Here is a 23799-nt window from a genome sequence, read left to right on the forward strand (position 1 = left end):
CGAGCGCCCAACTCCCCGCTCGAGCGTCACTCACGACTTCCCGCTCGAGCGTCCAATACCCCGCTCGAGCGGCCAACACTACACAGGACATACTGGATGGGTGTATTCCCCGCTCGAGCGTCCAAACCCCCGCTCGAGCGGACAAGCCAAAACCTGGGCAACTAGACTTGGTTCCTAAGCTCAACCAACCTGCTCCAAATCTTCCCAACACAACCCAAGACTCAAAATAAGAAAATAATGAATGACAACAACAATTATACAATGACGGAATCTACGGAACCTAAGTCCGGATACAAAAATCAAATGGGAAAAGACCGGGGTCGCTATAACCTCCCCCCCTTAAAAGAATTTCGTCCCCGAAATTAAGCATAAGTTTGTAAATAAAAACAAGTTTTTCTCAATTCTCGAAGATATTGTATAACAACAATAAACATCTTGACCCAATACTGGTCACTTCATCTCTTTATCAAGGGGTATCTCACAATATATATAAAACAACATATATTTCAACCTGCATTACTATTGTGCATTATTCCTTCCAATGTTAGCAATTCCCATATCGAATTCAATTCCAAAATATAACCATTGACCAAAACATCCCCAGTATTTTACAACTTAAGACATTTATAAAGCTCTTAAGTTCAACAATATTACAAAATCTAAATACAAGATTACAAATCTATAAACATGTCCGGATATTTTTCGCGGACTTCCAATTCACGCTCCCAAGTGGCTTCCTCCACTCCATGATGTTTCCACAAAACTTTTACCAAAGGGATGGTCTTGCCTCGCAAAACTTGATCCCGCCTATCCAAGACCCGAACCGGTCTCTCCTCATACGAAACATCCTCATCAACCACTAAATCGGTCCAATCCAGCACATGTGATGGATCCGGCTCATACTTCCGAAGCATACTCACATGAAACACGTCATGTACTCCGGACAACTGCGGTGGCAAAGCTAAACGATAAGCAGCCTCGCCAATCCTCTCAAGGATCTCAAACGGACCAATGAACCGAGGGGACAACTTCCCACTCTTCTCAAACCTCATCGAACCCCGTCTAGGTGATATCTTCAGAAAGACATGATCACCCACCTCAAACACCAAAGGTCTCCTCCTACGGTCGGCATACGATTTCTGACGACTCTGTGCTGTAACAAGCCTCTTACGGATAAGCTCAACTTTCTCTGTCGTTTCCCTCACCAACTCTGGACCCAACAGAGGTGCATCACCCACCTCGGCCCAACACACAGGAGATCTACACGGTCGGCCGTATAAGGCCTCAAACGGTGCCATACCGATACTAGACTGGAAGCTGTTGTTGTAGGCAAACTCCACTAATGGCAAGTGCCTCTCCCATGACCCGCTAAAGTCAAGAACACAACCCCGAAGCATATCTTCAAGGATCTGAATAGTACGCTCGGACTGCCCATCAGTCTGAGGATGATAAGCTGTGCTAAAGGTCAACTTAGTACCTAAGGCGCTCTGCAAGCTCTGCCATAATCTGGCAGTAAAACGAGGGTCCCTATCGGAGACGATCGTCACTGGAACCCCGTGCAACCTCACTATGTCCCGAATATACAAGTCGGCAAGATGATCTACTGAATCTCTAACGCGCATAGGAATGAAGTGCGCCGACTTAGTCAACCGGTCTACAACCACCCAAATAGCATCACTGCCCCGCTGAGTCCTCGGAAGACCTACAACGAAGTCCATAGTGACATGCTCCCACTTCCACTCGGCAATAGGCAAGGGTTGCAACAAACCCGCTGGCCTCTGATGTTCGGCCTTCACTTGCTGACAAGTAAGGCACTTAGACACGAAAGCTGCCACATCTCTCTTCATACCCCGCCACCAAAACTGGCGACCCAAATCCCGATACATCTTAGTACCTCCCGGATGCACCGCAAGGCGTGAATGATGAAACTCTCGGAGCACCTCCTCTCGATGAGACCCCGGCACAAACAGACGGTCTCGGTATCTCACACTCAGGTCGGGATACACCGTCAAACCTTTCTCAACCTTCCCACCAGAAATCTTCTCACGGAGGGATTCTACCTCAAGGTCGCCCCTCTGAGCCTCTAACACTCGAGTCACAAGTGTAGGTTGCGCAACAACAGAAAACAAGGCCGCAGCCTCAACGGATTCGCCCAGAAGCAAATCAAACTCTCCAAGTGCACCTAACATCTCCCACTCTCGGATGGCTATACTAGCTATGTCACCAACAGGTTTCCTGCTAAGGGCGTCGGCCACAACATTGGCCTTTCCCGGATGATAATGCAATTCAAAGTCATAATCCTCAATAAATTCCATCCACCTCCTCTGCCTCAAGTTCAAGTCTTTCTGTGTGAACAGATATTTCAGACTCTTATGATCCGAGAATACCTCGAACCTCTCACCGTAAAGATAATGTCTCCAAATCTTCAAGGCAAATATCATAGCTGCTAACTCTAAATCATGCGTAGGGTAATTCTTCTCGTGAACTTTTAACTGACGTGAGCCATAGGCAACCACTTTCCCCTCTTGCATCAACACACAACCAAGACCCTCTCGTGAGGCGTCACAATAGACTGCATAACCCAACCCTCTCTCCGGAATAATCAAGATTGGTGCAGTGGTCAGTCTAACTTTCAACTCCTGGAACGACTTTTCACAAGTCTCACTCCAAACAAATTTGACTCCCTTCCGAGTCAATCTAGTCAAAGGCGAAGCTAATCTGGAGAAATCTCTTACAAACCGGCGATAATACCCAGCGAATCCCAGAAAACTGCGGATCTCAAACACACTCTTAGGCTGTACCCAATCTTGCACTGCCTCTGTCTTGGATGTATCAACAGACACCCCTTCCCTAGAAACTACATGGCCTAAGAACTTCACCTCCTCTAGCCAGAACTCACACTTCCCAAACTTAGCATAAAGCTGATGGGCTCTAAGTAAATCAAGCACCACCCTCAAGTGTTCCTCGTGCTCTTCCTCTGAAGGTGAATAGATAAGGATGTCGTCCACGAAGACGACTACAAAACGATCTAGAAATTCCCGGAATATCCGGTTCATCAAATCCATAAATACTGCCGGTGCATTGGTGAGCCCAAATGGCATCACCAAAAACTCATAGTGGCCATACCGCGTACGGAATGCCGTCTTTGGAATATCCTCCTCCCTGACTCTCAACTGATGATAACCTGATCTCAAGTCTATCTTCGAGAAACAACGGGAACCTTTCAACTGATCGAACAGATCATCTATACGGGGCATAGGGTACTTATTCTTAACCGTAGCCCGATTCAATTTCCGGTAATCTATACAAAGTCTCAAAGCACCACCTTTCTTTTTAACAAAGAGGGCCGGTGCTCCCCAAGGCGAAACACTAGGACGTATAAAGCCTTTATCTACCAACTCCTGGAGTTGGATCTTCAACTCAACTAACTCAGCTGGGGCAAAACGATAAGGTGCCATAGAAATCGGCGCCGTGCCGGGCACCAAGTCAATAGAGAATTCAATCTCTCGATGCGGTGGCAAACCAACAAGATCCTCGAGAAAAACGTCCGAGTACTCACACACCACCCTTGGCAACACAATCTGAGTCTCACCGTCCTCACTAATCGAAAGGTTAGCAAGTAGACCACTAAGCTCACTCCGTCCTCGCGGAACATACCCCGGTGGCAAAACACTACCAACACGGTCCCCCAGAAAATGAAAACACTCACCATTCACGATACAACAAGTGACTCTCTGGCGGTAGCAATCAATAACTGCCCGGTATGACGATAACCAGTCCATACCCAAAATAACATCGAAACCTCTCATAGGCATAACTACAAAAGAAAATGGGATTCTATGGTAATCAACCTCTATATCACAACCCCTAACACCGTGTTTCAAAATCAATTCACCCCCAAGAGGCGACACTACACAAATAGGAGATGCTAACTGTGCTAACTCCAACTCCAAAACAGATGCAAATGCAGCAGACACAAAGGAATGAGATGCACCCGTATCAATCAAAACACTAGCAACCGAGTTGCAAAACAAGAAAGTACCTCTCACAACAGATGGAGCCGGTACAAGATCCTGCGCGGTAACAGCATACACGCGCCCAGATGACCTCTGATCAACCTGCTCACCCCTAGGAGCATAAGATTGCTGCACCGACTGAGACGATGAAGCCCCCTGATTGGCCCTCGAGGCCTGACCCGACTGAGCTGGCTGTTGACCCTGAATCTGCCTCAAACCAGATGCACTCGGTGTGCCACCCAACTGTGGGCAATACCTCTTCATATGCCCTGGCTGACCACACTGATAACACGAGAGTGGCTGGCCTCTACCCTGACTCTGGCTCTGAGATCGAGCCGCAGATGATGCTGCTCTCTGCACTCCTCCCCTCTGAGGACAAACTGGAGACTTGTGGCCCAGCTGGCCACACTTGAAGCAGGTAATGTCTCCTTGACTGCCTTTCCCCGAACTAGCACTCGGCACAGGAAAAGTCGATCTAGAAAAGCTACTCTGAGACTGTTGGGGATTAAAACCCTTCTGTCTCCTACCATCACTCTGACCATCCTGACTCCTCTTGGAGCCCTTCTGTCCTTCCTCCTCCTCCTGCATCATGATTTCCATGTGGGCTGCAGCATCAACCAAACGCCCATAATCCCGAATCATAGTTCCCCCAACTCTCAGCTTGAGGCCACGCCTCAACTTCCTCTCAAACTCAATACAACGGCGTTCCTCAGACGCCACCAATTCAGGTGCAAACCTGGACAAACTAGTAAATGCAGCCTCAAACTCGGCCACTGAAGAACTCGACTGCTTAAGCTGGCAGAACTGGTCTCTCAGCTTCTCCCTAACTGCTGGAGATAAGAACTTCTCCTGGAAAGCATTCACAAAAGCCTCCCATATACCTCCTATACGTCCCTTAGTGAACTTCCACCACTGACCCGCATCCCCCTTCAATTGGAATGATGCCAAGGTCACCTTCAACCCCTCGTCTTCGATGCCAAGCATCTCAAATGTCTTCGTTGTCTGTTCGAGCCATTCATCTGCCTTAAGCGGCTCTTTAGGATCACTCACAAATTCATCCGGATTAGACCGGAAGAACTCCCTCTTCAGAAAGGAAGGTCCTGCATCCGCAACAACAACCTGGGCTTGATTCTCAGCCCTAAGAATGCCTACTGACTCCCTGAATGCTCCTGCTATCTCTCGAGCTAAAACGCCCATAGCCTGCTGGCCTACTGGCTCGGCCACATTAGCCTGGCCAATTCCCTCCTGAACTGCCGGAATCTCCTCTGGCACAGGCACCTCCTGCCTACCCGGCCTACCACGCCTACTGCGCCCTCGTCCTCGTCCTGACATCCTAATAAAGGAAACAGAGACATTAGCACATTAATAAATGTGCCGAAGCTAAACACTCGCGTCCTAATGCAATGGACAACAATAATACATTCCACGTAAGCACGTAATCACATAAGCACCTACGAATTTCATTCCCGGATAATGATAGTCCCAATGCGTTACTATAGTTCCGGTTGGAAGCAGCAGTGATCAAGTGCCTTTCCAACAAGACTACTAGAAACTCAAGGGTCCAATCAACATCCTAGAAATTACATTCCACACTCACATAATCACATAAACATGCTATCATATAAGCACATAACAGTACATCTAAGTCTCTATCAAGCGAGACGAACCCATTGTGATACTAATCACTTCCCACGTACCCAAAGTATTCGAACCCGGTACGCTCTGATACCAAGTTGTAACGCCCTCAAAATAAACCCATAATAATCATAACATTAACATGCATTTATAAAAGAAAAAGAATCATTTGAGTTATTCATCAGAGTATTCTTATTGAAAGACATCACATGTAACATCCTGCAACATCAAAATAAATGCCCTAAGGGCTTACATCTTTCCAAGCTAACACTTGGACACAAAAAGGATGAGTACTAACTCATTTACAAGTTAAGCCCTAGGCTTGAATGTTTACATGAAATCTCAAAAATAACAAAATAAAACATATAACTAAAGACAAGTCTTCAAAATCCCAAACATTAAATCCTTCCAGGCTAAGTCCGTGGAGGTAGCTTATCACCTGAACCTGAAAATGATGTTCCCATAAAGGGTGAGCCACAGCCCAGTAGAAAAAATACTAAACCAAATATAAGCATTGAATAAAGCTATAGCATTCAATAGATGGTTAACCAAGATAATCAATTTTATCATTAAACAGTCTCATGACACTAATGTCTAAGACACATTTCACTTTCCATTATTATCAACATGGCTCAGAACCTGGCCAAACTTACAACAGTGAATTATATATCATATTCACATTTCTTCCAATATCAACAAAACAAATGAGACTCATGCTCATATCAAAACACTTCATACTTCCCATTTGATACACATTTTAGTGCTGTATCAATAATCATGTAAAAACACTTCAATTTAATAAGCACACATAAAAATGGTGCTAATGGAGTCCATCCCCTATCTCCTCCCAAACAAAATCCGGTTTAGAGGTCCATCCCCTATCTTCCCCACAACCGTGGAGTATATCCCCTATCTCCTCCCAAACAAAACAATATATATGCAAATGCAATGCTCAATCAATACACGTATTTTCTGTATTAATGCAATAGTCAAAATTAATGACTTAACCAATGTGATTAGTTTCAGTTATTCCTAATCCACATGCAATGTCTACAACAAACACGACTATCCTCCACCGATAGCCCAAAACAGTTATTTCTAGACTGGAAATAAATATATCAACAATTCAATAGGCGAGTGATTTTAATTATCCAACTACACCATTTAATCAATGAATTCCTCAATTTCATGCATTTAACCAATTTTCCCAATTTCCTTAAATTAATTATACAAATTAATTTATTAATACAACTAGGGTTTTTCCCAAAATTACCAAAGTACTCCCAACATATCAAAATGCCAAAACTTAGGACAAAACTTATAGGATGGAGTAGGAAATCCCTACCTTGAAGCGAAGAACTCGAATAGAGAAGATGACGAAAACCAAAGTGCTCCAAACCCAAGATTGTTCAGATTAAACGGAAGCCCTCGACCCACTCTATCTTTTTAACAAAGGGTTTAGGGTAGAAATACACTCTAAGTAGATCAAACCTAAGAGAGAAGGTGTGTAGGGAGAGGGAGAAGACGGTTCTAGGGTTTTAAAATCAAAAAGGAGATGAAAAATGATCCTGAAAGTCGGATCTCGGATTTTTATACCAGTCGCCCCGCTCGAGCGTGGAAACCCCCGCTTGAGCGCCACTCACAGACTCCCGCTCGAGCGGCCAAACTCCCGCTCAAGCGGCGAATGCACTCTCCCAGAAGTTTTTGCAGACAGGTCCCCGCTCGAGCGCCCAACTCCCCGCTCGAGCGTCACTCACGACTTCCCGCTCGAGCGTCCAATACCCCGCTCGAGCGGCCAACACTACACAGGACATACTGGATGGGTGTATTCCCCGCTCGAGCATCCAAACCCCCGCTCGAGCGGACAAGCCAAAACCTGGGCAACTAGACTTGGTTCCTAAGCTCAACCAACCTGCTCCAAATCTTCCCAACACAACCCAAGACTCAAAATAAGAAAATAATGAATGACAACAACAATTATACAATGACGGAATCTACGGAACCTAAGTCCGGATACAAAAATCAAATGGGAAAAGACCGGGGTCGCTATATATACAATTTTGTTATGATATTTATTTTGTTTTAAACAGTGTGTGTGTATTTTTATATGTATTATATAATTATATATTATGCTAAATAAAATGAAGCTTACAATTCATGTTCCTGATTTCAGCAAAATGATTCATGATTCGATTGACAATTTGAAAACAATGGAGAGAAGAACGAGGCGGATGAAGCTAATATTGAATGAAACTGAAACTAAAACTAAAATTGAATTTATAGAAACACCTCTGTACATTGAAACATCATTTCATTTTCAAATCTCTGTAACACAAACCGCTCTTCTGATGTTATAATGCTAGTAACATAACATTTATTGCCCGAGAATGGCTTTCTACCTGTCCTCCCAGCTCCATGAAGATAATCCACTGCAGTTTTTGGCAGATCAAAGTTGTATATATGGCTTGTCTCTGGAAGGTCAACTCCTCTGGCTGCTATATCTGTCGCCACGAGAAGATAGCTTCTTCCTTGTCTCATTTCCTGTATTCAAGAAGCGAATAACAAACATTTAGGTTGTGCTTGGATCATGGATTTGTGTAGGAATTTGTGGAGGGAAAAGAAAAGGGAAGGGTAAGAGCCTAATTTCAATAGATGTCAGAGAACGAACAATGCAGCAACCACCAAGTTTTCCAAAACCAAAATGAACGGAATTGTCTTGTAAAAAAAATTTAAATTAAAAAAAAGAAGAAGAAGAAGAAGAAAAAGAAAAGAGAAAACATGTCATTCCTCTAGCTCAAACCAGTTCCCAAAGCAACTAATCTTACATGTGATTTGCTAGTGGTATGCCACCAAGGCAATCTAGGAGATGTGGCTTGGGATTTTTTTTCATAGAACAGTTCTATCATTTAATTAATAAAAAACAAGTTTCATTTTGTCATGTTTACTTTTGTATGTTATTATTCACATGATAAATCCATATAGGGCCAGCCTTGGGGTATGTTAAAAAATGAGGGCCTAATCCAACTTCTTCTAGTCTACAAACTTATCTTTTATTAATCATGTCACTAGAAAGATTGAATGGATTAATTATGTTTCCCATTCGGCATCACTTACAAGTTAGTTTTCAACCTTATCTATGACATGTTGGCCACGTTTGAACTGAATCTTCTAATGTGATATTGAAATGTAAGCATATCTATGAAGTGGCACATATGCCACATGTTTTATTTGTTTATTTAATTATATTATTATATAATTGTTATATATATGTTAATCAGTAAACAATTGGATAACTAATGTGAAACATGTCCACTACCCCATAAAGTGGTTTCATGGGAAGTTACAACTTCTTGATGGTGAAAAGTTATAAGGAGTTACACTTAGATCATGGGTCCAAGCATATCTATATATGTAACGCCCTCAAAATAATAACATTAAAACCCATCAACTTAGACATGCATTAAGAAAAAGAAACCAACCATCTTTCCATAAATCTGAATAGTTCTTATAAAAGTATTACATGTTAACAATAAAAGCAAATGTCCTACGGGCTTACAGCTTTCCAAGTTAACACTTGGTTACAAAAAGAAGAGTGCTAACGCAATACATATTAAGCCCTTGGCTTGAATTTACATGTAATACATCAAAAGAAAGTAAATAACAAGCTGTCTGTCTGCCTCTAGCCTCCCAAGCTAAGTCCTTGGAGGTGGCATGCTACCTGTACCTGAAAATGATGTCCCATAAAGGGTGAGCCACAGCCCAGTAGAAATACACTAAACCAGCCATGAACAATGACTAAAAGATTAGCAGTTGATAGATGGTCAACACAGATACATCCACATATATCACATTTCGATTTCATGACATTAAGTCCATGTTACATTTCACTTTCCATTTCTTATTCAACTTCGAGTTTGAAAACAAGGCTCAGTGCCCTGGCCAAATCATTTGATGAGATCATAATTCCCCACTAGAACACTTTCAAAATTCATGATGGATATACATGCTGGTGTCATATCTAAGTCAAACAAAACATTTTCATATTTCTCAACGATATACATTTTAGTGCTATATCAAATCAAACAAACAGTTCCATACTTCACGAATGATAATGATATACATTTTAGTGCTATATCAAATCAAAACAAACACTTCCATAAGTCTCAAATAATACACATTGTAGTGCTGTATTAATGAAACAAAAACACTTCTAATTTGCAGCCTGATACACATTGTAGTGTTGTATCACTGTCACACAAAATTCGGTTTAGAGGTCCAGCCCCTTTCTTCCAATAAACCGTGGAGTACAACCCTTTCTCCTCCCACACAATACAATGTATATAAACAATTATCATATACAAATTCAATCTATCAATACACATTTTAGTGCTGTATTGTACTGACCACCATATTCAATGGCTTACTTAATTGATTAGTTTTAGTTTGCCTAATCATCATGCAGTGACTACAACAATCAAGACTATCCTCCACCAATAGCCCAAAGCAGTTATTTCTATACTGAAAATAAATGCACCAAATGGATATATAATCAACATTTCAACTAGGTAAGCGATGAACGAATCAAACTACACCCTTTAATCCCATACACATCCAATTCCAACATTCTCAATTTAATTCTTCTTTTCTTCAAATTAACTATACCAATTAATTTATCAATGTAATTAGAGCATTCCCCTAATTAACATCACAACCCTAAGGTTCCATTTTCATCAATAAACCAATATTGATCTCATTTCTCTATGCCAAACATGCATATAAGTTTATATAAACAAAACCCCAACTTTTGTAAAATTACACAAAGGCCCAAACTTTCTCAAAATTACCCAACAACCCCCAACTCATCAAAATACTAAAATTCAAAGACAAAACTCATGAGAAGGAGTAGGATATCCCTACCTCGAAGTTAGAGCTCAAACGGGGAAGTTGAAGAAAACCAAAATGCTCCAAACTCAAAGATCCACGGATCAAAATGGAGCCCTCGGCGATCCACACACTTTTTACAAAGGCCGGAGGATAGTGAGACACTCTAAGTAGATCAAACCCTAGAGAGAAGGGAGTTTCTAGAGAGAGGAGCTCTCAAAATATCTTTTTAGAAAGTAAGAGAGAGAGAGAATGTAAAAAGTGATTTTAAAATGCCCAACTGCCAACTGATATACGACATTCCCGCTCGAGCGGAGAACACAACGCTCGAGCGTCAAGAACAAAAAACTAGGTACGCTCCAGCGCAAGAAGGCTCGCTCGAGCGCCAAGACACAAGAATAAAGTACATCCGCTCGAGTGCGAAAACCAGTCCGCTCGAGCGTAGATTTCCCCCTCCCAGAACTTACACCAAAAAGTACTACCCGCTCGAGCGCCAGAGTACCCGCTCGAGCGCGACCGCTCGAGCGTAAAGAAATCCGCTCGAGCGTAAAAATCACACCTGCAGAAGTTTTGCAGGGACACGAAATACTGGGAGCGTACAATCTCCGCTCGAGCGCAACATGGCCCGCTCGAGCGGAACGACCAAAAACCTAGCAATAAGATTTCAAACCAAGGTTCAAACCACCTGTTTGAAACATGTCCAACACATCCTAAAACTCAAACAAATGGAATTAAAGGACGACAACAAGATAGATACAACTACCAACTCCACGGAACCGAGTCCGGAATACAACAGAATAGTAAAGGGACAACCGGGATCACTATATATGGGTCCAAGCCTATCTATATATGCCTGTGATAACTATCAAAACACAGACGTCGTTTTTGTGAATAGAATAGGCTTGAAACTCTGTTCCTTCCACTTTTCTATATGGTTCTGTGGAAGTGTTTTATAAGTGGTTTTGTTTATATATTCAAGACTTGATCAATCAAAAATAAGATTCAAAGGCTTGAACATCATGGCAAGAGATATTCTTCTGTTATTAAATTATTTTAGTCTCACAATTGGCATCAGAGCATCCTTCTATTCTGTTATTCAGCATTATTGTAATTTTATCGGGGTCAAATCTTGTTTGATCCTAATAGTATCTCTGTTTCACATGATCCTCTGTTTCACTTTGTTTGATGTTACCGATATATTGTGAAAACATGTTCCCTGCTTATAATCATGGCTTTGTCTTTATCCTTGATAGCATAGAACTTTGTTATGTGAACTGTGATATGAGTCTCAGAGAAACAAAAACAAGAAATTATTTTAATATCCATCTGCAGACTTTCCGTCTACTTTTTGAAATTGATTTAGCCTAATGATCAAAGATATTTGGGTTGGTTTTATTCAAGCACCTCTTCCCTATTTTGCTGAGTAAAATTAAAATAAATAAAAAAAGGGTTTCTGAAATTTGCTGGATTGTTTTTCTCACTATTAAAGATGAATTGTTGCTTGATGTATATTAATTAGAGGCAATAGAATTCATCTTGTTCTGTAATAGTAGTGTTTAAATTAACGTTGAAGTGTTCCTGTTCTAAATTTGCTATGTTTTGGAAACTTACTGTATGTCATTAAGTATGAGTTTTCATTAATTGACACACATTGAAGAACATTTTGTATAAAATCTAAAAATTCAAATGCTTTTATTTGGATTTATTCAGTTAATTTTAAAAGGCATAAAAGACTTAAATTTATTTCTAGATTTTTATAAGGACATGATATTAAGGATATTTTGTTTATTATAGTTGCATGTCTAAATAGTAAGTAAATTCATTTGAATTTCTTACAGTGAACTATTTTACATATCCTTTAAAGTCTTATTAATTTTCATATTCATTGGCATGCTCTCTAGTATAGTGTAATATCATATTACATGTATTAAGATTATTTATGCTATGAAAATTTATGTGAAATAAGAGCATGTATACACTATGAGTTGGACTTATGGAATTTATTTTGGTCTAACTTTTTCTAGTATAAGGTTGAATTACATGTGTTGGGTCTTGGGATTTTTCATGTGATATTACTCTAATTGCACGTATTATGCATTATGTGCATTAAAAGATTATGTACTGGTTCTGATCATAAGGATTTGCTCACATTAATAAATTATGCCATAATTAAAAATTAAAAATAAAAATTTATGTTTTAAGAGTAGCCCCAGCATCTTAAGACATAAAGATGAAGTGATCATCAGTATTTTGATCACATAAAGTTAAAAATTAATTTGACATTTTTATATTGCAATTATGTTTTATAAATAATTTCTCGGTCTCACAGGAAAGTAGTTATCTATGAAATTTAATTGGAATAAGATAATGGATTGGGTATTAAAGGGATTGGACGCTCTAAACCCATAGGAATGAGTTTTTTTTTCCTTGAATATTTCGGAATCCATTAGTCTTATTATAAAGTAATAGCAAATCTAATACAATTAATGACCTCTACCCACAGGAAAGTTTAGATTTGTTACTGAATTTGACATTGGTTGATTCAGACTATAATTATTGTTTCAAAGCATTAATGATGTCCTTGGTAATTGCAGTGATTTCTACCTCTATACTGTCTAATGAGTCTTCTCGTATTCCATTCTTGAGCGGTGATAATTTTTCAAACTGGAAGGACAAAATCCCTTTGGCATTAGGGTGCATGGACCTCAATCTGGCACTCCGTGTGGATGAACCTCTTGAATCCACGAACAAGAGTTCCGCTGTAGAAAAGAATGCTTATGGAGAATTTCGCTGCAAAAAAAATGCTTATGACAGTGGGAGCGATCTAATCACTTAAACCTAATGCTCATAAAGCCACATATCAGCCAGAGTATTAGGGGCTCAATCCCACCATCTGATAAGGTCAAAAACTACATGAGGGCTATTGAAGAGCAATTTATTAATTCTGGCAAGGCATTGGCAAGCACTCTAATGAACAAACTATCAGGCATGAAGCATAACAATTCTAGGAGTGTGCGTGAGCACATTATAGAAATGAGAGACATTGTTACTCATCTTAAGTCCTTAGAGATTGAGGGCTTGTTTGGTTTGTTTTTGGGAGAGTTGTTTTTGATTTGTGATTTGTGATTTGTGATTTTGTTTGATTCAAAATTTTGTGTCAAAAAATTTTGTGATTTTGTGATTTTGGTTGAATTACATCTTAACAATTCAAAATTTTGTTTGATTTGTGATTTTTCTCAAAAAATTTCCAAAATCACTCTCTTACACATCAATCAATCACTTTTTCTCTCTCCTCTCTCCTTCTCAATCACTTTTTCTCTTACACACATCTACTCAATTATAACAAAATATCAAATCACTCCAAACTCCCAAACTCCAAAACTATTTTCAAAATATACAACCAAACAAACCAATTTTTTTTTTAAACTTTCTCTCCAATTTTTTTTTTTTTGAAAATCACTCTCCCCAAAATCACTTTCTCTCTTACACATCAATCAATCTCTTTTTCTCTCTCCTCTCTCCTTCTCAATCACTTTTTCTCTCACACACATCTACTCAATTATAACAAAATATCAAATCACTCCAAACTCCAAAACTATTTTCAAAATATGCAACCAAACAAACCAAATTTTTTTTAAAACTTTCTCTCCAAATTTTTTTTTGAAAATCACTCTCGCCAAAATCACTCTCTCTCTCTTACACATCAATTAATCACTTTTTCTCTCACACACATCTACTTTATAACAAAATATCAAATCACTGCAAACTCTCAAACTCCAAAACTATTTTCAAAATATACAACCAAACAAACCAAATTTTTTTTTAAACTCTCTCCAAATTTTTTTTTGAAAATCACTCTCCCAAAAACAAACCAAACACACCCTGAGATTTCTGAGTCATTCCTTATCAATTTCATACTCAATTCTCTTCCTGTGGAATAAGGAGCATTCCAAATTTCTTACAACACACAGAAGAAAAAATGGTCTACCAATGAACTTTTGACTGTGTGTTCAAGAGGAGGATAGATTGAAGCATGAAAAAAATGGAAAGTGCTCAATTAGCAACACATAAAGGAGGGCAATGGAAAAAGGGAAAAGGTGATCCAAAATGGAAGAAGCTTGGTAAATTGCCATTCAAAAATCATGGCAATAAGGATGCATGCTTCTTTTGCAAGAAAAAGGGTCACATGAAGAAAGACTGCCCCAAGTATAAGAAATGGCTCGAGAAGAAAAGTAATCTCATATCTCGTGTTATGAATCTAATTTTGTTAATGCTCATTAATATGATTGGTGAATTCATTCGGGTTCTACAATTCACGTTGCTAATACCATGTAGGGCTTCCTCAGCCTAAGCAAACTGGCGGGAAGTAAACAAGGCATCTATTCAGGTAATGGGATGCGTTCACACGTCGAAGCTATGGGAACTTTCAGACTTGTTTTAAAGAATGACTTCGTTCTAGATCTTGAAAACACTTTTTATATCTCATCGTTTTCTAAAAATTTAATTTGTGTTTCTAGACTAGTATCGTTTGGATTTAAATTTCAATTTGTTGGTTCAAATTTTAGTTTGTTTAAAGACTCTATTTATGTAGAATTTGGTACTTTAATTAATGGTTTGTACAAATTAAATTTGGATCCTATTTTTGACCAAAGTCTTTTAACCTTGCATGGAGATATTGGCATTAAGCGTAATATTGTCAATGAGTCCTCCTCTATACTTTGGCATAGGAGATTGGGACATATCTCCATTGAGAGAATAAAGAGGTTGGTTAATGAAGAAGTCCTTCCAACTCTTGATTTTACCAACTTTGGTATTTGTGTGGATTGCATAAAGGGAAAGCAAACCAACAAGACCAGTAAAGGTGCCAAAAGGAGTGAGAAAATTCTTAGAATCATACACACTGATATTTGTGGACCATTTACTCCACATTGTCTAAATGGTTAGAGATATTTTATCTCATTTATCGATGACTATACATGATACATGTATCTCTACCTTTTGTTTGATAAGGCTGAGGCACTTGATGCCTTTAAAGTTTATAAAGCAAAGGTAGAGAAACAAACATAAAAGAAAATTAAAATTGTGAAGTTAGACAGGGGTGGAGAATATTATGGGAGGTACACAGAATTGGGACAAATACTAGGTCCATTTGTTAAGTTCCTTAAGGAATAAGGCATTATTGCACAATATTCAATGTCTGGCACACCACAACAAAATAGTGTTGCTGGAAGAAAGAACCGAACACTTATGAACATGGTAAGCAACATGCTTAGATATTCTAATGTGCCAATAAATTTGTGGAGTGAAGCTTTGAAAACCGTTGTGTATGTCTTAAACAGGGTTTCATCCAAGGTTGTTCCCAAAACACCATTTGAGTTATGAAAATGATGGAAGGCCAAGTTTAAGATACTTACACGTTTGGGGTTGTCCAGTTGAAGTGAGGGTGACCCACATTTAAAGAAATTAGACCCCAGAACAATTGGTGGTTTTTTCATAGGTTATGCAGAAAACTCCAAGGGCTACAGATTTTATTACCCTTCAAATTCACTTAGAATTGTTGAAGCCAAAAATGCTAAGTTTATTAAGGAAGTTGACCCTAGTGGGAGTTATCATCGAAAGATAGAGTGGGATGAATCACGGGATCTGGATACAACACCCATGAATATAGGTGAATTGGTTGTCTTTCAGGATAATCAACCTGATATCCTTGAAGATCAACAAATTTAAGAACTTCCACCACAAGAGGAACAAGTCAACATAGAGCCTGTAGCTCAAGTCCCAATTGAGACTACAAAATTAAGGAGATCCTCACGAGCTAGAAAGTCCGCAATTTCAGGTGATTATTTTGTATACTTAATAGAGTTTGATTTTGACATTAGACCTAAGGATGATCCTATTTCATTTTCCAATGCCATGAATAGGGATGATTCTAAATTATGGTATGATGCCATGAAGGAAGAGTTGGAATCTATGGCTAAGAATCAAGTTTGGTAAATTGTGGAGTTGCCTAAGGGAATTAAAGCTGTTGACTATAAATGGGGTCTATAAGACCAAGAAAGACTCAAATGGCAACGTCGAATGACATAAGGCCAGACTTGTGGCTAAGGGTTTTACTCTATGAAGCACGGACACGTGACATGACATGGACACGCAAAATTTCAAAAAATAGGGGAACACGCTTAATATATAATTATTTTTTTTAGTATATGTCATAAAATTGTAAATATATATATATATATTGAAAGGTAATGAAAAATTGATTCCTATAATAAAATTAATAAACACATGTTAAAAAAATTAACAATTTCAGCTATGTCAACAATTTGATTTTTTTCTTCAAATAAAACTAACTTATTCTATCAAATAAAACTAATTAGAATAAAAAAAAGAAAAAAAGAAAAAGAAATAATCAGAGAGAGAGAGAGAAAGGGTTACTTTACATTCAGCAAAATATATATATATATATATATAATTGAAGAAAGAGGTTACATTTGAAAGAGAGAGAGGTTTCAAAGAAAAAAAAAGTCGAAGTAAGAGAGACTGATCAAAAAACAGAGAGACAGAGATAGATCGAACAAGAAGAAGATCAAACAAGAAAATAAGAAGAGAATCGAAGGAGAAGAAGGGAAGAACAGAATCAAAGAAGAAGAAGAAGACATATAGAGAGAGATCGAACCAAAAGAAAAAGATCGAACGAGAAAAGAAGAAGAAGAAGAAGAGAATCGAAGGAGAAGAGAATAACAGAATCGAAGAAGAAGAAGAAGAAGACATACCTTAGCGAACAGCCCTTTCTTTCGTCTCCTCTTTTTGATTAAAGTAATAATTTTTGTTTTATACAATTTGACCCCACTTACAAGTTTCAGAAATTATGTTTTCTACCCCGCAGTGTCTAAAACGTGTCCCGAACTTGTCTAACCACAAAAAATTCAATAAAAAATTGGGACACCTTCATGAAAGTGTCGGACACATGTCCACTGCATGTCCGACACTGATACGCAGACCCCGAAAAGGTGTCCGTGCTTCATAGGTTTTACTCAAAGAGAATGCATCGATTATCATAATATCTTCTCTCCAGTTTCTAAGAAGGATTCATTTAGAATTATCATGGCATTAATAGCTCATTTTGATTTAGCGCTACATCAAATGGATGTGAAAACGGCATTTTTAAATGGGAATCTTAAGGAAGAAGTATACATGAAGCAACCTGAAGGTTTTTGTTCTGATAAAGATAGTCACTTGGTTTGCAAGCTCAAGAAATCCATATATGGACTAAAACAAGCTTCCCGACAGTGGTATGTAAAGTTCCACAATGTTATTACTTCATATGGTTTTACCGAGAACATTGTGGACAACTGAATGTAGCTTAAGGTTAGTGGGAGCAAGCACATTTTTCTAGTTCTATATGTGGATGACATTTTACTTGCATCTAATGATTTGGGTTGGTTGCATGATACTAAACAATTTCTTTCCCAAAACATTGAAATGAAGGATATGGGTGAAGCTTCTTATATCATTGGTATAGAGATTCACAAAGACAAGTCCAAAAGGACATTAGGATTGTCTCATAAAGCCTATATTAAGAGTTTTGGAGAAATTCAGGATGAATGATTGCACTCCAAATGCAGCACCCATTTTAAAGGGTGATAAATTCAGTTTAAGTCAATGTCCAAAGAATGATTTGGAAAAAGAACAAATGGTTAGCATTCCCTATGCGTCTGCCGTAGGTAGTTTAATGCATGCTCTGGTTTGTACACGACCTGACATTGCATTTTCAGTTGGGAAGCTTGGAAGATACCAAAACAATCCAGGAATGGAACATTGGAAGGCTGCAAAGAAAGTCATGAGGTACTTCAAGGGAACCAAGGGTTACATGCTTACTTACAAGCATGTTGATTATCTTAAAGTGGTTGGATATTCAGACTCAGATTTTGCAGGTTGTCAAGATTCTAGAAAATCCACTCTAGGATATGTCTATCCGCTAGCAGGCAGTGCTATTTCATGGAACAGCGCCAAAGAGAAGATAATTGCATCGTCAACAATGGAAGCAAAGTTTATAGCATACTTTGAAACAAAATCACAGGCTATTTGGTTAAGAAATTTTATCACAGGGTTACGAATTGTGAATTCGATTTCTAGGCCATTAAGAGTTTACTTGATAATTCGGCTACAGTTTTCTTTTCGAACAATAACAAAAGTGGCAGCCGAAGCAAGCATATTGACATAAAGTTTCTTGCTGTTTGAGACCATGTTAAGATTAGTACTGATATGATAGTTGCAGATCCCATGACCAAAGATCTTTCTGTAAAGGTGTTTTCAAAACACGTAGAGGGCATGGACTGATTGGTTAGCTCAATAATGTTTTCTAATTACATTTTGATTATTATTAATGAAAAGCATCACTTTATGCACTTGTGATGCTATGCAGTCCATTGGGACTATTGATCCATAGGGATCATTAGACCCAGAATAACTTATTTGAAGTTATTCATAAAGAATGACACCACATAAAGTTGAGAGAATCATACAACGTAATACATAGAAGGAAATACTCATTTGACAGAGTATAACCGCCATAATCCGTGTATTATGTCTCTTTATAAAGTATGGGTGTTTTTATTTAATGGCCATAATCAGTTTGTTAGTTATCCGAAAGTCAGCAAAATGTATCATGTGTCAAGTGGGAGAATGTAAGCATATCCATAAAGTGGCACATATGCCACATGTTTTATTTATTTATTTTATTATATTATTATATATATATTTTTTAATCAGTAAACAATTGGGTAACTAACGTGAAACATGTCCACTACCTCATAAAGTGGTTTCATGGGAAGTTAGAACTTCCCTGATGGTGAGAAGTTATAAAGAATTACACTTGGATTGGATCATGAGTCCAAGCCTATCTATATATACATGTGATAACCATCAAAACACATATGTTTTTATGAATAGAATAGGCTTGAAACTTTGTCCCTTCTATTTTTTCATATGGTTCTGTGAAAGTGTTTTGTAAGTGGTTTTGTTTATATATTCAAGACTTGATCAATCAAGAACAAAATTCAATGGCTTGAACATCATGACAAGGGGTATTCTTCTTTTATTAAATTATTTTAGTTCTCACATAAACACCAAATACTATAATACACAGAGATGGCCTTATCTAATCCAACTTTCAACCCATTTTTTTCCCTGTGGATGAAATAAAGAGTTATAGATACATCTAGCATCCATGAGCTGAATAGTACTTACAAATAACAAAGCTGCTCGCAAATTGAAATTCATGTCTTCCTCCAGAATAATAATATCAAAACACCCTGGAAGAGAAGTCTTCAACAACTCAATTAGAAGAGTTGTTGGTGGAGCATGGCCAGCCTTCTTTGACTTCTCAGACTGCAATATAAATTGGAAAATAATATTAACCTACTAACTAGAGTCACCAATGTTTAGTTTGCCACAAACTATGAACATTATGAACTTCAATAAGTCGGATATAATATCGATAAAAAATATCACATTATTCAAGTGAGACCGTGAAGTTAGATATCACATTTGTCAAATTTTATCATTTGGGTAAAGCCAGTCCTATATCCAAAACAATAAATAAAATGATTGTGGATGATAGCAGAATTAACCTGTGTGCTGACAAAAATTATAGCAGAATGAGGTGCATCAAGGTTTGATGTCTTTCATTTTTACCACACATCTGATAACCATCAAAGCGTGTCATCAAAAAAATAGTTGCTGTTTAGAACAGGATCTTATATATACAAATAAGCTGAATATGAAATAAAGCAACACAGGGAAAAAGGGGAAAAAAACACACAGAAAATTGAACAAGTTTCGTGGTTCCAAATTCTTTTACCACAAATCCATGATGCAGGCGTGATGGCATTGGCTCAACTGCGTTTACATGGACATGAACAATATCATCCCGTCGGAAACACGATTAAGCATGCAAGTAATACAATAACAGGCAGATTGAGCTAAAGCCCAATAACGAATACATAGAAACAAAGATTCCATCATCAAACCTTGGTCCATTTTTGCTGAATGCAATCAGATAAGAATCTTCTGTGCTGGGGAATTGATGCACTGGCAAAAATAGTCTGACGGTTATTTCTTAATGAGTACGATATTAGAAGCTTTTGAAACGAACTGACTTGCTTAGAAGAATTGAACATGAAATCAACCTAGAAGGCATAAAATATATCATGTCAATTCCTGTGATGAACTTTTGCATTAAAGACTCAAACTTATGAGGCCCTGTACAATGAGAGAAGCCAAATATGTTACATATTGGCTCCTTTTAGTAAAAAAATGCCCACTCATCTACCTTAATATACCTTATAATTCAAACAAAAAGGGGCAGCCACTTATCTTACTGAAAAGTCCAAAAAAAAAGTCTAAAACTTCAAAGAAGTTCTTCTGATCATTCAAAAGAATTTAAAGTTCTCAAGCAGAAGTTGTTTCTAGCAAATGCTGAATATATGTATTCTATATACACACACACACACATGCACGTCAATAATATAAGCAAAAGCCAAGTAAGTTATATTTCACTTACCTCATCAATTACCAACACCTGCATCGAATCTAGCTTAAGAATTTGCTTATCAATCATTTGACACAAACTTCCCAAAGTTGCAACCAGTATTGTAGGGGGCTCTGCCTGACAATAAGAGCTAGTTATAACAAGCTTCCATGAATAAATTTTCTTACAAAAATTTTCTATTGCAGGAAACAAACAACCAGACAAAAAAAAATTTAAGAAAAAACATTTGTAAGATCATACAAACCAACATGATACCTTCACCCAACTTTTATGTCTTCTCAACATTCCTCCATCTAGAAGAGCCATAACACAGCATGCCTCCTCTCCAAGTTCAGCAGGTTTTGCAGCCAACATTCGAGCAACTTTTGTGACCTTGTTTATGAAAACATCACAATATAAGAATAACACATATCATAACCCTGGTAAGATTCAAATCATATATAAATTTTTTAACTTAAAATATATATATATATATATATTTGTAGAAGTGATCATCAATATTCATACTTGCATGCCAAGTTCCCTAGTGGGGACCACAATAAGTGCTTGCACTGCTGATCTTCGAGCGTTTACAACTGAAAAAATTGATAGCAGGTATGTCAGGGTCTTCCCAGAACCTGTCTAGAGGGCCAAATCAAGAAAGAAAAAAATCAACTACATTAGCTTTGTCACTGCTACAGAGTCAGAAAAAGCAACCACTTTATTTTCATTTAAGAATATACATATGAACATCGTGACCAATATATAACCAACCCATCAGATTGCAAGCAATCATGTGTGTCATTATATTCCTTTCAGCAAAAGCCTAAGCATCTGTAAGTTGTTATGCTAATTTGGCAGATAGAAAGTTAGTGAATGTAACTTGAATAGTGTAGTGGATATTTTACTAAGAACTAAAGATCTTTCTTCACTACTTCCACAAGATTTCAAAAAAATAAAGTCACAGATCAAGTAAAAGAGACCAAAACAAACTTTGAAATAAAATAAGTCTAATAGCACAAATTAACCTGAGTGTGAAGTATGCAATCAAGCCCAGAAAGCAGAATTGGTAAAACTTTCTGCTGCACATCTGTAGGCACAACAAATCCAACCTCTTCCACTGCATCAAGTTAAACCAACTCTGATCAGTATCCTTCATACGATCCATTTTCAGCACATTTCACAAAGACTTGTATTGTACATTTCTGCAATCCTAGTGTGTCAATCGTCACACATAAAACTAAGAAAATAAAAGCAATCGAGAAAACCATAAAACCAAAACTTGCTTTTGAACCAATTCATTGGTCTATATATTCATCATTCTACTTCAATACTAATCAGTTATATGAGAAAAGAAAAGGAAAAATACTTGATTACACTAAGTTTGGTTATTGAGAAAGTGATTATTGAGAAAGTAAGAGAACTAGTCGAAAAGGAACATTGTTACACTCAGACCTCATAGTTTCGATTGTTTTGATTAGCAAATATAGAGCGAACCTTAACTAGCCGTTGAAAATCAAAAGAGGTAATATTGCTTACCTTTTCTTTTTCTCTGTTTTCTCAGGTACCAAGCATACCCCTTTTTTTAATTTTATTTTATTTTTGGGTAAGACCCATTAGTTTCCCAGAAAAGAAAAGGATTACCCTCAAAACTTATGGTTTCAATTTTTTTATTAGCAAATCAAGAACAAAATTTGATTAGTAATTAAAAAATAGAAGAAAGAGCTCATATTGCTTTCCCTTTTCCTTTCCCCTATTTTCTCTGGAACCAAACAGACCCATTAAATTCCCAGAAAAAGGAAAATGAAAGAAAACTCGCCTGCGCAATATATGATCTGGAATGTGATCTTCACAGAGTTCTCGGATAGTCGTAGCCCTCTCTGAGATATTAGCCTTGATTCCAACACATGAAGAATCAATAGAAGCTCGTGAAGGCCTGTGATTGGAATTGGATAGAGGGCTGAGAGTCCGATTTCTACAGTTAACGAACCATGAGCGAGTACAGTTAGGCCATGTTTGTTTGAACGGACTGGATTAGGTTGGATTAGTATTCCCATGATTAATAGTCCTAGGACTACGAATCCTTTGGATTGTGTATCTTATCTTATGTTTGGATTGAGTTAGGATTATAAGGAGGACTAATAGTCCATACTTTGGCTTAGTCCTCCAATTTATATCCCACCCCCTCTGTGAGATTGAATAATCTATCATATGTGGGATATCATATCCAGATGGATTGTTAGATTGTACTTCAATTGTTTAACCAAACATTGGATTAATAATTTTATTGGACTATTAGTCTAATCACAAGTTCATGCCCACCCAAACAAACATGGCCTTAGGGTATTGTGGTCTAGGTTTAACAGAAAACCTCCATGAAAGAGCGTATAGCTGAGTTGTAGAGACACAAGCCATGGACGCTCGCAGAGATAGAGATAGAGATAGAGAGAGTGATGGATAGGATCTGCTGTGTATAAGAGCATTGGGACCGAGTTGGAGATTTGTTTTGATCAGATGAAAATCAACGGTTGAGGAGTTTTGAGAAAGTTGAGGGGTAGAATGGTCCAATCATTAAAATGGAGCGTACGAAGTCAGGAGCTTCTATTTGCACACACACATTACATTCTATGCACATTCTTCTCAAAAAATAACTTGTTCGGAATTAGCATTTCAAAAATAAACTTGTTCGAAAGTAGAATTCCGAAAATTATCATTTTTTTCGACAGTAAAATTTCG

At 38.0% G+C, this 23799-nt stretch overlaps 1 long non-coding RNA gene and 1 pseudogene across 2 annotated transcripts; one reads left to right on the forward strand and one right to left on the reverse strand.

Moving 5' to 3' along the window:
* Window positions 1-7894: 7894 nt before the first annotated feature.
* Window positions 7895-22127, reverse strand: LOC114303692 (DEAD-box ATP-dependent RNA helicase 58, chloroplastic-like; annotated as a pseudogene). Its single transcript, XR_014329476.1, has 9 exons — window positions 22092-22127; window positions 21592-21705; window positions 21340-21456; window positions 21097-21201; window positions 20563-20722; window positions 20356-20462; window positions 20165-20235; window positions 19782-19922; window positions 7895-8192 (listed from the first exon to the last, which is right to left on the reverse strand). The product of XR_014329476.1 is annotated as a DEAD-box ATP-dependent RNA helicase 58, chloroplastic-like (transcript).
* A 754-nt stretch (window positions 22128-22881) lies between these two features.
* On the forward strand, window positions 22882-23476 carry LOC145790617 (uncharacterized). Its single transcript, XR_014329478.1, has 2 exons — window positions 22882-23072; window positions 23406-23476. It is a non-coding gene; the product is annotated as an uncharacterized LOC145790617 (long non-coding RNA).
* Window positions 23477-23799: the final 323 nt, after the last annotated feature.

The sequence above is a fragment of the Camellia sinensis genome, chromosome 5, assembly GCF_055761805.1.
Source record: "Camellia sinensis isolate YWXY chromosome 5, ASM5576180v1, whole genome shotgun sequence".
Taxonomy (NCBI): Eukaryota; Viridiplantae; Streptophyta; class Magnoliopsida; order Ericales; family Theaceae; genus Camellia; species Camellia sinensis.